This window comes from Macaca fascicularis, chromosome 17, assembly GCF_037993035.2.
Source record: "Macaca fascicularis isolate 582-1 chromosome 17, T2T-MFA8v1.1".
NCBI classification, from domain to species: domain Eukaryota; kingdom Metazoa; phylum Chordata; class Mammalia; order Primates; family Cercopithecidae; genus Macaca; species Macaca fascicularis.
In genome coordinates, this window is record NC_088391.1 from 70,225,474 (window position 1) to 70,239,952 (window position 14,479).

The 14,479-nt window shown below is 37.0% G+C and overlaps 1 pseudogene; it reads left to right on the top strand.

Annotated features, from left to right (window-relative positions):
* Positions 1–2,580: 2,580 nt before the first annotated feature.
* On the top strand, positions 2,581–3,252 carry LOC102136285 (pre-mRNA-splicing factor SPF27 pseudogene; annotated as a pseudogene).
* Positions 3,253–14,479: the final 11,227 nt, after the last annotated feature.

The following is a 14,479-nucleotide window of genomic DNA, read 5'->3' on the forward strand; positions in this document are numbered from 1 at the left end:
AAAACATAAAATATTAATAAGAACAGAGAGACAATATTTACTGATAAGAAGCAATGGAGTCTCTACATGTGTAAAGCAGGAATAACAGAACTGCAGAACACTCTGGGGTCTACCTGAGAGAGGAGGGAGAGGAGCAGAAAAGGTAACTATTGGGTTCCAGGCTTAATATCTGGGTAATGAAACAACTTGTACAACAAACCCCCGGGACACACGTTTACCTATATAACAAACCTTCACAGGTACCCCAAACAGAAAATAAAAGTTAAATAATGATTATTTTTAAAAAGAACTGCAGAGCAAAATACATAAATCAACGATTGTAATGAGAAAAATCAACATATCTCTGAGACACACAGATCAAGCAGATCAAAAAGCCATAATACAAATCTAAAAAATACAATTATTAGCTCAAACTATATATGACATATAGAATTGTTAATCTAACAAACAAAAAAGATATATTGCTTTTGAGCACACAAAAATATTTATAAATATTGGCTATGTACTGGCCATAAGGAAACTTCAAAAAATTCTTAGAAATTGAATACTGTATAAACTATGTTCTCTGATCATAATGTAATAAAATTAGAAATAACAGATATATAGCTAAAACATATTGTATATTTAGAAATTAAAATGCTAGGCCGGGCGCGGTGGCTCAAGCCTGTAATCCCAGCACTTTGGGAGGCCGAGACGGGCGGATCACGAGGTCAGGAGATCGAGACCATCCTGGTTAACACGGTGAAACCCCGTCTCTACTAAAAAATACAAAAAAAAACTAGCCGGCCGAGGTGGCGGACGCCTGTAGTCCCAGCTACTCGGGAGGCGGAGGCAGGAGAATGGCGGGAACCCGGGGGGCGGAGCTTGCAGTGAGCTGAGATCTGGCCACTGCACTCCAGCCTGGGCGACAGAGCGAGACTCCGTCTCAAAAAAAAAAAAAAAAAAAAAAAAAAAAAAGAAATTAAAATGCTATAATTAAAAATAAAATAAGAGAAATTACTAAATACTTACACGTTGATGACAATATAAATGTTCCCTGTTGAAATTTTGTAGGCATAATATTTAGAGTAATATGCAAATACAAATACATTTATTGGACAAGGTAAAGACAGAAAACAACCAACTCAGTGTTCACAAGATGTTGGCAAAAAAGCAATATTGCAAACCTGAAGAGATAAGGAGAAACATCATCAAATTTGTATATATGGTGGGCGTGGTGGCTCACGCCTGTAATCACAGCAGTTTGGGAGGCCAAGGCGGGTGGATCACTTGAGGTCAGGAGTTCCAGACCAGCCTGGCCAACATGGTGAGACTCTGTCTCTACTAAAAATACAAAAAAATTAGCCAGGCGTGGCAGCAGGTGCCTGTAATCCCAGCTACTCAGGAGGCTGAGGCAGGAGAATTGCTTGAACCTGAGAGGCAGAGGTTGCAGTGAGCGAAGATCATGCCACTGTACTCCAGCCTGGGAGACAAAAGAGAAACTGTTTAAAAAAAAAAAAAAAAAAAGTATATATACATTACCTTATAGGATAGAGACAGAAAGAGCTTAACAAAAACCAAAATGTGGTTCTTTGGAAAATTTAAGAAAATAAATTTATTTTGAGTGAGAAAGATAAATTCAAAATGGAATAACATAAATAAGTACTAAAACAATACATTAAAATGCTAAAGGGATATTATTAACAACTGTAAGCAAATTTTTAAACCTAGGTCAAAATATGAATTATCTAAAAAATATGAACTATCTGAAAAAGTAGAATAGAAACTTGACCAGAACAATAAACATAAAGAAATATAAATAGTTGTCCGGAGCTGCACGCCCCGGCCATAGTGAATAATAACTGACGATTAAAAACGCCTGAGCTCTATTCATTTCCACCTTCTACCTCCTCCCTAGATTTACCTTTTTCCCTGTATTAATACCTCATAAAAGATGGCGCTCTTCCTGCTTCTTCTTCACCCATTTTTCCCGCGCCCGCGAAAATTACTACCTGACAGCGCAGGTGCAACATGACGTTCGACCAGAGAAACCAATACCTATCTGGCCACGCCTCCACTATGAGATCATTTTCGCCTTGGCCCAACCCCTTCCCCTCCAAGTGTATATAAGGCACTGCATTACCGCCATTAAACGAGACTTGATCAGAGCACTGTCTTGTCTCCATTTCTCCTATCTCTTGTTCCCCAAATTCCCACCCCCTCCTCCAGGGCCTGCTTCGACTATCCCGCGGGCCGGGATAAATAGTAATATAAGACTTCCTTTGTAAAAAACAAGAAGAAGGAGAAGAAGAAAAAATAAAAATAAAAAAACCTCAAATACAGGTTTATAGACAAGTTTTACCAAATTTTCAAGAAATCTATTAAGACGTATCTAAATTGCTCCAGAAACTAGAGAGACCGTGAGAGGCCACCCATTTCATTTTATAAGGCTATAAATATGATCTCAAAACCAAGCAAGAGCACTTGAAGAAAATCACAAGCCTATTTAACTTATCACAGATATGAATATCAAAAATAAAATATTAGCTATCTGTATCAATAGTGTATCAAAATAATGCATAGAAACCTAAGGTCTCCAGAATGACAGTCACGGGTTTGGTGGCCAGAGAGGTTGTGGTGGATGTGCTGCTGTATTTTGATCAAGGTTCTGAAGCCCCTGGTGTACAGTGCTTGTGGAAGAGGACACTCACAGACACTGAACTACTAAGAACTACCTGAGCTACCTGACAGCCTTGGATTATTCTGCTTTTGAAGACATAATGAAAAGTGGATTTGAAAGATTGGCCCCTCGACAGCCAATTGAATTGCTTCATATGAAATGATCTGAGCTTCTAGCCCCTTCCTCCGGCCAGAAAAATGACATTACTGCATGGCAAGAATGTGTAAACAATTCTATGGCCCAGCTAGAGCATCACGCATTTCGAATTGAGAATCTGGAACGAATGTCACAGTGTGGATGTAATGCCTGGAAGGTATATAATGAAAATCTAGTTCACGTGATCGAACACACACAGGAAGAAGGCTTCAGAAGTTAAGGAAACATATTCAAGATTTAAACTCGCAGCCAAAGAACATGAAACTCACAGCTGGAGCTAAATCAAGAGAAATCGAATCAAATTGGATATCCCTGATCAGTAAGAATTACAAGATTGAACAGACTATTGGACAATTGTTCAACTAGAAAATGAAAACCATCAAATTAAGTAGCAATACGGAGAGGCAAACAAAGAAAACATTCAGCAAGACTTCTGAAAAGACAATTTTGTGGGTGGAAGAAAAGTTTGGCTTTCACCAAAGCCATCTGAACTTTCTCTAAACTGTGAAGGACAACAGCATCTTCCAGAAACCATTAATGTTTAAATGTTTAGAATGTGTGGACTGTTGTAGTAATTTGATTTGTAATTCTGTTCTATCTTAGCAAAATAAAAATGTCTAGGCTGGTGGTATTTTTATAACCATTAACAAAAAAATTCTAGACATTCAAAATAAGTATAACTTTAGCATAATATTATGTCACTGAATTAATTTTGAGCTGTGTAGACCATATTTTGTATCCAAGAATCTTTATCTAATCCTTTCAACACATATAGGAAGTTGGAAACTTTTAGTTTATGTCTTTGTCTAATAAAGAGATACTTCTAAACAGACACACAAAATTCTACATATATTAAGTTTGTAAGGCTCTTACCAAATAAGAATAAAAAGGAATTCATTAATTCAGTCAAAGTTATAACACAAAAGCCTAGAGCAGCTTGGCAGCAATTAGTAGAAAAACACATCTATTTTAGGATAGGAAGGCAGAAGGAATGTCATATTAAAATAAAAAAGAAATAGGATTAAGAGGAACAGAAAAATATCTATTTATTTACAAACAATGTGATTATCTACATAGAGCAACCAACAGTCACCATACATTTTGAGAATTTACTAGAGTGTTCAACAAGACAGGTGAAACAAGAAAAGACAGACGTGCAAACCAATAGTTATAACAAAAGAGTGATGTGACAACAGAGGCTTGTACAATGGAGAGGAAGCACAGAAGTGGGAACTTCACCTGGGAGTGCAACAAAAGACTTCTTGGAAGTAGTTAACAAGTTAAATTTCGAAAGATTGTGGCACTGTAGGCAGATGTGGCTGCTTGCCCAAAGACTAAGAGATATGAAACAGTAGTTCGGAAAGTTTGGAACTGGGAAAGTAGGAAAGGGTGGGCCAGCATATGACACTGGAGATGTGGGATAGAGTCTCATCCTGAAGACATCTGTGTGCTATGCTAAGATGCTTGGATTTTAAAATGAGTGGAAAGATACTGGAGGGTGTTAGTTGGTGCTAAGATATGGTCCAATTTGGGGTATTGGAAAGATTACTTTGTTAGCAGTATGGAAAATGAGCTGAAAAGGGTTGAGACCAGAGACAAGAAGACATGTAAATTAGACCATGTGAGTGGTGGCTCACACCTGTAATCCCAGCACTTTGGGAGGCCAAGGTGGGTGGATCACCTGAGGTTAGGAGTTCAAGACCAGCCTGGCCAATGTGATGAAACCTTGTCTCTACTAAAAATACAAAAATTAGCAGGGCATTGTGACAGGCACCTATAATCCCAGCTATTCTGGAGGTTGAGGCAGGGAGAATTGTTTGAACCCAGGAGGCCGAGGTTACAGTGAGCCGAGATTGTGCCATGGCACTCCAGCCTGGGCGACAATGCGAGACTCCGTCTCAAAAAAAAGAGAAGACATGTAAGTTATTGCAGCGGTTCAAATAAAAAATGATGATATCATCTGAATTAAGGCTGTATCTGTGGGAATGGAGGAATCTGGAGATGTTTAGAACATAGAAGCAATTGGATTTTAATGAAGAGAGTGAAAAGGAGGGAAGACTAATATGGCTCCCACGTCTGCATTTGGAAACACAGTGACAGTGATGCCATCAGTCTGCCAGGAAGAATAGTCTTCACCAATTACTATCTGGGCCAATGGATTATTCTTAATTTTCTTTACATTTTAAGTCACACTAAAAATAATCTACCTCAGGGAGGCTATTCATGCGTCAGGGCAGAAAACGTGGGATATTTCTGTACCTTCCTCTCAACTTTGCTGTGAACCCAAAATTGCAATAAAGAAATAAAGTGTTTTAAAAATAGACAACCTACAGAATGAAATGGTATATTTGTAAACTATGAATCTGACAGGGCTTGATATCCAGAATTTAGAAGGAACTCAAATAACTCAACAATAACAACAACAACAAAAACAAACAGACCCATTAAAAGTGGGAAAAGGACATGAATAGATATGTTTCTAAAGAAGACATAGAAATGGCCCACAAGCATATGAAAAAAACATTCAGCATCACTGATCATCAGAGAAATACACATTTAAACTCCAATGAGATGTCATCTTACACCAGTCAGAATGGCTATTATTAAAAAGACAAATAGTAACAGATGTTGGTGAGGATGGGGAGAAAAGTGAACACATGCATTATTGTTGGGAATGTTAACTAGTACAACCTCTGTGGAAAACAGTATGGAGATTTCTCAAAGAACTAAAGATAGAATGACCATTCAATCCAGCAATCTCACCACTGGGTGTCTACTCAAAGGAAGAGAAATCATTATATCAAGCACTATTCACAATAGGAAATATATGGAATTAACCTGTGTCCATCAACAGAGGACTGGATAAAGAAAATATGAGATAGATAGATAGATAGATAGATAGATAGATAGATAGATAGATAATGAAATACTATTGAGCCATGAAAAATGGAATCATGTCTTTTGCAGCAACCTGGATGGAACTGGAGGCCATTATCTTAAGTGAAACAACTCAGAAACAGAAAGTCCAAAAATGCATGTTCTTAAAACCGGGAGCTAAATAATCCACACACATGGACATAGAGTGTGGAATAATAGTCACTGAAGACTCAGGTGAGTGGGAAGATGACAGTTGGGCGAGCGATGAATAATTACTTAATGGGTACAATGTACGTTATTTGGGTGGTGATTGCGCTAAAAGCCTAAACTTCACCACTACATATTTCCAGGTAACAAAAATTGCCCTTGTACCCTTTAAATTTATATAAATAATTAAAAATTTAAAAATGAAAATAATTTAAAAAATAATCTACCCGAGGAAGAATCAATAGAGAAAATGACTTTATTACAAATTTTTAATAAAAGTTTAAATGTAGCACATTCTAATATTTACTTCTCAGTTTTCTGGTTTTGAAGGAGTATATACCCAGAATAGGCAACATATTTTGAATTCAACCAAACTACTCAACAACTGTCATGGGTAAACCTGGAACATGGGCATAATGTAAGTATTGAATCTAGATTTCAGATGCATCTCTAATAGTTTTCATTGCTTTAGCAGCTTGCATTTTTTTCCTCAACATTATCTTCATATGATTATCCATTTTGCCACATAGAGCTCTCATTTCATTCATTTTAATTGCCATATGGTAAAATACATTGTATGATATAATTCATTCATAATAGTTTATTTGGGTTGTTTTCCATTTTTCTCTATTACAATCAATACACTTATAAACATTCTTGTATACGTATGCTTATGTACACTGTGCAAAAGTTTCATCCAGACTATATAGCAAGAAGAAGAATCATGAGGTCAGATGGCATGCAAATCTTCAACATTACTAGATATTGCCAAGTTCCTCTTCAAAGAGGTTGGGCCAGTCACACTCCCACCAGCATACTATGAGAGTTCCACTTTCCTCATTTTTCTTGAAACATTAGATTTTATCAGACTAAATGCCAAGCTGATATTTAAGAAATGCTACCCTGTTGAAGTTAGTGAGTTTTTAAAATTTATTTGACTGCAAATGAGCTGACCATCATTCCACATGACTTCGACCATTATGATATTCTTCCTATGAGTTGTTTCTTTGCATCCTTTGCCAATTTTTCTGTTAGTCTTTTTCTTGTTGATTTTAGTTCCTTGTATATTTTAGATACAAATCTTTGTCAGTTATATATGTTTCATGTATCTTCTCCCAGTCTGCGGCATGACTATAAATGGTGTTTTTTGATGTCTCTATAAAAAAATTTCCTGTAACATATTCAAATTTATCATCCTTTTCCTTTGTGCTTACAGTTTTTGTGTCTTGTTGAAAAAAATATTCCCCCATTCTGGTTTCATAAATATACTATTTTTAAATTTAAAAGTTTTTTCTCATTCAGGGATTTAATCCCTCTAGAATTAATTTGTGTGTGTGGAATGAGGCCTAGATCTAATTTTATTTTTATGTGGAAAATTATTTACCCTAGCAGAGCACATTTATTGAATAATCCAGTCCTTCATCACAAATTTCTAATGCTATCTCAGACATAAATTAAAATTTCATGTATGTATGTTGTAAAGGCCCCATCAAAAAAGAGGATTTGATCAGGTGCCTTAAATGTCTTTAATGAGGGGGACAATTTAGGGAGATAAGAACAGGGTTAGGAAAACAAAGAGTGGTATGGAGGCAACCAGTGACAGCAGGAAGTCCTTTCCACCCTTAGCACTGAAGGGAAAAGGAGGAATTAGCGTTATTGGATCCCACTGAGAGCAGTGTATTGGAGGAGGGCTGCCCAGCAGAAGCTGTAACTGCAGAGAAACAGAGCTGCTGCCTTAGAAGCAATCTTGAATCTCCTCCTACCCTCTGATTCTCTGCAGTTGCCATCCATCAGTCAAATCCAAAGTGAAGCCAGAGGTCAGGGAGGCCCAGTAGGCAGTCTTTAGATTTCAGCTTCCCATAGTGCAGGGCTAAGTAGGGGTAAGTAGAGGATAAAGTGGGTGGGAGTCACCAGCACAGTCCACTTCTTTTGCCATTCAGCATCTATTCTTGCCTTTTACTGGATTTAAAACAAAACAAATAAAACAAAACAAAACAACCTCATTCTCCACACAGGTGATCCACATAATCCAGTCAATTACAGTATTATCAAGGGATGAGGTTAATTCAATTATACACCCACTTGGAACCTAACTTCAAATATTAGCCTCCACCTGTTCTCTTGATAAAAGGTAATAGGAAAGAGGAGTAAAAGAGAAACCATCAATTGCTGTAAGATATCCATGGCTCCTTTTGTTCTTCCTCTGATTATGATTTTGAATTACACTGATTACTGTCCCTTTTGTCTCTGATTACCAAGCAAAAGTTGGCAATCACAACTTCCCCTTTCCACCGCTCATTTCCTCTTTTATCACTTTGGCCACAAAGTGACCCAAACTTCATTCTTTTCGGATCTGAGCCCTTAGTGGCCCTAATATGTTACCACACGTTTTTTTATTTCCATAGGCTTTGGGGAAACATATGGTGTTTTGTTACATGAATACATTCTTCAGTGGTGATTTCTGAGATTTTGCTGCACCCATCACCTGAGCAGTATACACTGTAGCCAATTTGTAGTCTTTTATCCCTCACCTCCCTCCCACCCTTTCCCGCTGAGTCCCCAAAGTCCATTGTATCAATCTTATGCCTTTGCATCCTAATAGTTTAGGTCCCGCTTATAAGTGAAAACATACAATGCTTGGTTTTCCATTCCTGAGTTACTTCCTTCTCTTAGAATAATGGCCTCCAATTTTACTCAGGTCACTGTGAATGCCATTATTTCATTCCTTTTTATGGCTGAGTAGTATTCCATGGTGTGTATGTGTATATATATATCTATAGATAGATAATCACAATTTCCTTTTTATTTATTTTTTTTGAGATGGACTTTCACTCTTCTTGCCCAGGCTGGAGTGCAATGGCATGATCTTGGCTCACTGCAACCTCTGCCTCCTGGGTTCAAGCGATTCTTCTGTCTCAGCCTCCTGAGTAGCTGGGATTACAGGCATCCACCACCACACCCAGCTAATTTTTTGTATTTTTAGTAGAGATGGGGTTTCACCAGGTTGGCCAGGCTGGTCTTGAACTACTGACCTCAAGCGATCCGCCTGCCTCAGCCTCCCAAAGTGCTGGGATTACAGGCATGGGCCACCACGCCCAGCCCTAATCACAACTTCTTTAACCACTCATTGATTGATGGACATGTGGGTTGGTTCCATATTTTTGTAACTGCGAATTGTGCTGCTATAAACATATGTGTGCAAGTATTTTTTTTGTGTAATGACTTCTTTTCCTCTGGGTAGATAGCCAGTAGCGGGATTGCTGGATCACATGGTAGTTCTACTTTTAGTTCTTTAAAGAATCTCCACACTGCTTTTTCACACTGGTTGTACTAGCTTACGTTCTCATCAGCAGTGTAAAAGTGTTCCCCTTTCACCATATGCAGGGGCCTTTGAAAACAGTATGCTGAGAATAGATAGGGCTCAAGGACAGTATCTCCAATTGAACTTTTAATGAACTCCCGTAGGCGCCAAGAAGGCGGGCAGATAAGGAAGAGCATAGAAACAAGGAACTGAGTAGAAGGTTACATGTGGGAAAAGAAAGTTTGTTTTGCATTGCATTCTTTCTGCTGACGTGGGGTTTATGGAGTATAAATAAAGTGAGGCGGAGGCTCTGAGTGTGGCCGCCATGTTCTCTGTGTGTCTTTGTCTTTTGTGTGTTCTTTCATTCTCCACCACCCCCGGCACGGACCCCAACACCATATCCACGCCAACATCTTTTTTTTTTTTTTTTTTTTTTTGATTATGGCTATTCTTGCAAAAGTAAGGTGTTATTGCACTGTGGTTTTGATTTGCATTTCCCTGATCATTAGTGATGTTGAGCATTTATTTCATGATTGTTGGCCATTTGTATATCTTGTTTTGAGACATGCCTATTCATGCCCTTAACCCACTTTTTGATGAGATTGTTTTGTTCTTGCTAATTTGTTTGAGTTGCTTTTAGATTCTGGATGTTAGTCCTTTGTTGAAAGTACAGATTTTGAAGACTTTCTACCACTCTGTGAGTTGTCTGTTTACTCTGCTGATTATTTATTTTGCTATGCAGAAGCTTTTTAGTTTAATTAAGTCCCATCTATTTATCTTTGTTTTTGTTACACTTTCTTTTGGGTTCTTGGTCATGAAGTCTTTGCCTAAGCCAATGTCTAGAAGAGTTTTTCTGATGTTATCTTCTAGGATTCTTATGGTTTCAGGTCTCAGACTTAAGTCCTTGATCCATCTTGAGTTGATTTTTGTATAAGGTGAGAGATGAAGATCCAGTTTCATTTTTATGCATGTGGTTTGCTAATTATCCCAGCACCATTTGTTAAATAGGCTGTCCTTTCCCCATTTTATGTTTTTGTTTGCTTTCTTGAGGATCAGTTGGCTGTAATATTTGGGTTTGTTTCTGGGTTTTCTATTCTGTTCCACTGATTTATGTGCCTTTTTTTTTAAAAAAAAAAAAAAGGTATTCATATCATGAGAGTGACACTGAATAAAATAAAAACCAAGATATTCAGGCAACAAACAGCATGATGAATAAAATAGTACCTCATATCTCAATACTAACGTTGAATGTAAAGGGCCTAAATGCTCCTCTTAAAAGATACAGAATGGCAGAATTGATAAGAATTCACCAACCAACTATCCGCTGTCTTCAAGAGACTCACCTGACACATAAGGACTCACATAAACTTAAGGTAAAGGGGTAGAAAAAGATATTCCATGCAAATGGACTCTAAATGTGAGCAGGAGTAGCTAGACTTACATCAGACAAAACAAACTTTAAGGCAACAGTAGTTAAAAAAGACAAAGAGGGACATTATACAAAGAGGATAAAAGGACTTGTCCAATAGGAAAATATCACAATCCTAAATATATATGCACCTAACACTGGAGCTCCCAAATTTACAAAACAATTACTAGAAGACCTAAGAAATGAGATAGACAACAACACAATAATAGCGGGGGACTTTAATACTCCACTGACAACACTAGACAGGTCATCAAGATAGAAAGTCAACGAAAAAAATGGATTTAAACTATACCCTAGAACAAATGGACTTCACAGTTATTGACAGAACATTCTACCCAACAACTGCAGAATTTACATTCTATTCATCAGCACATGGAACATTCTCAAAGAGAGATCATATGATAGGCACAAAACAAGTCTTATCAAATTTAAGAAAATTGAAATTATATCAAATATTCTCTCAGATCACAGTAGACTAAAATTGGTCATCAACTCCAAAAAGAACCCTCAAACCATGCAAATACATGGAAATTAAATAACCTGCTCCTGAATGATTATTGGGTAAACAATGAAATCAAAATATAAATTTAGAAATTACTTGAACTGAATGATAATAGCAATACAACCTATCAAAACCTCTGGGATACAGCAAAGGCAGTGCTAACAGAAAAGTTCATAGCCTTAAACGCCTACATCCAAAAGTTTGAAAGAGCATGAACAGACAATCTAAGGTCACACCTCAAGGAACTAGAGCAACAAGAACAAACAAAACCCAAACCCAGCAGAAGAAAAGAAATAAAGATCAGAGCAGAACTAAATAAAATTGAAACAAAAATATACAAAAGATAAATGAAACAAAAAGCTGGTTCTTTAAAAAGATAAATAAAATTGATACACCATTAGCCAGACTAGCCAAGAAAAGAAGAAGGTCCAAATAAGCTCAATTAGAAATTATATGGGAGATATTACTACCAATACCACAGAAACACAAAAGATAATTCAAGGCTTCCATGAATGCCTTTATGTGCATAAACGAGAAAACCTAGAGGAGATGGATAAATTCTTGGAAACATGCAACCCTCCTATATTAAGCCAGGAGGAAATAGAAACTCTGAACAGATGAATAACAAGTGGTGAGATTGAAATGATAATTTTACAAATTGCCAATAACAAAAAACTCCAGAACCAGATGGATTCACAGCTGAATTCTATCAGACATTCAAAATGAGAATAATTGGTACCAATCCTATTGACACTATTCCACAACTTAGAAAATAGTGTCCTCCTTAAATCATTCTATGAAGCCAGTATCACTCATTCTATGAAACCAGTATCACCAAAACCCATAAAGGACAAAATGAAAAAGAAAACTACAGACCAATGTCCCTAATGAATATAGATGCAAAAATTCTTAACAAAATATTAGCTAAATGAATTCAATAGCATATCAAAAAGATAATCCACCATGATCAACTGGGTTTCATACCAGGGATGCAAAGATGGTTTAAGATTCACATATCAATAAATGTGATACAACATATAAACAGAATTTAAAACAAAAATCACATGATCATCTCAATAGACACAAAAAAATCATTTGACAAAATGCAGCATCCCTTTATGATTAAAACCCTCAGCAAAATTGGCAGACAAAGGACATACCTTAAGATAATGAAAGCCATTTATGACAAACTCAAAGCCAACATTATACTGAATGGAGGAAGTTGGAGAATGGGAGACAAGGATGCCCACTCTCACCACTTCTATTCAACATAGTGCTACTGGAAGTCCTAGCCAGAGCAATCGGACAAGAGAAAGAAGTAAAGGGCATCCAAATCAGTAAAGAGAAATTCAAACTGTCACTGTTTGCTGGTGATATGATCATATACCCTAAGGACTCATCCAAAAAGCTCCTAGAACTGATAAATGAATTCAGCAGTTTCAGGATACAAAGTTAACATACACAAATCATTAGTTCTGCTATATACATCAACAGTGACCAAGCTGAGAATCAAATCAAGAACTCAATAGCAGCAAAAAATAAAAATAAAATACTTAGTAGGATGCAGTACAATAGCTGCAATAAAATAAAATACTTAGGAATATACCTAACCAAGGAGGTGAAAGGTCTCTACAAGGAAGACTACAAAATACTGCTGAAAGAAACCACAGATGACACAAACGATTGGAAATACATCCCATGCTCACGGATGGGTGGAATGAATATTGCGAAAATGATTATACTGCCAAAAGCAATCTACGGATTCAATACAATTCCCATCAAAATACCACCATCATTCTTCACAGAACTAGAAAAAACAATCCTAAAATTCATATGGAATCAAAAAAGAGCCCACATAGCCAAAGCAAGACTAAGCAAAAAGAACAAATCTGGAGGCATCACATTAGCTGACTTCAAACTATACTATAAAGCCTTAGTCACTGAAACAGCGTGGTACTGGTATTAAAAATACATTGCCACAGTTTTCCACTGAGGGCAATCACCAAACATTGTAATAAGGTGTGCTCTAGTGAATGACCTGAGTTTCAGAGACATTGTTTCTTTTTCATGACATAACAGCAACCCCAAACCCCTTGGTAAAAGGATCAAACACCCTGGCAAGAAGAGTAAGCTCTGCTTTCTCTGTCTGAGAATTTAGTGTCATGAGGAACTAAAAATGTTTAGGAGTAGTCTGAGCTTACATACCATTAGAGCCATCACCGTTGGAAACATTTCTTCCTTGAGAACTAGGCTTTCTAAACGGTTCAGCCCCAAGTTGCAGAGACAAGAAGCAAAACTTCTCTAAATAAGTTATTAGGTCTGAAATGAGACTTCCTCACTTCTGATGCCAAGTACATTATCAAACAGGATCCCAGCAGCAAAGAGAATTCACACAGATAATTTAAGTGATGATATTTACAGAGGTCTGAGCGGAGTCAAGGCAAGAAATAAAGGACACTGATACATCCAGGGATTACTTAAACCAGGAAGCTATTATCAAAGGGAAAGAACCCAAGTACTGGAACCCAGTAAAAGCTGGAACCCAATGAGAACTGGAACCATGGAGCAGAAGCTTCCCATTGGAGCTAAAGTTGTAGAAGAATTCAGCTGCAGCCTGAGAAATAGAGCTAGAGGGAAACAAAGGAGGAAGATATTCCCTGCCCTCTCCTCTCACTCTTTCATCTCCTGCTATTGCCTCCCATTATCCATTGTCCAAATGCAATTTGAAAGAGAGCCTAGGTGATGGCTTTCAGGAAACATAGAATATCAAAGAAAGATAGACAAGAGGTTGGAGCCTGGTATGTCAGAAAAATAACCAAAACACAGGGATCTGTTTCTGGGCCTTCTATTTTGTTTCATGGGTCTTTTTGTATATTTGTGGGTCAATATGCTGTTACATATGCACATTTTTCTAATGATCTGAAATGTCACTGTTATATTAAATTTTAACATGTGCTCATGTCTATTTCCAGAGTCTCTATTCTGTATTGTGTATATCTGCACCAATAATCACACCTTTTTCATTATATCTCAACAGAATATTGTGACATCTGATAAGGTGAGCCCTTCCCCTCATTGTTTATTCATTTTGTTGCTTATTTTGTTTTCAATCTGTTTTTTATTATTTCTATTTCTTTTCAAGATTACATAGTGGATCGACTTCCAAAAAATACTGTTGCTATTTTTATCAGTATATTGATTTATAGATAAATCACAAAGAAATTTAATATTTTCACATTATTGAATCCTCTCAACCAAGAGCATACTATCCTTTACATTTCTTAGATCTTCTTGTATTCTTCAATATCAAGATGATTTATATGGATTTTTAAACTTTCATCTCATGCA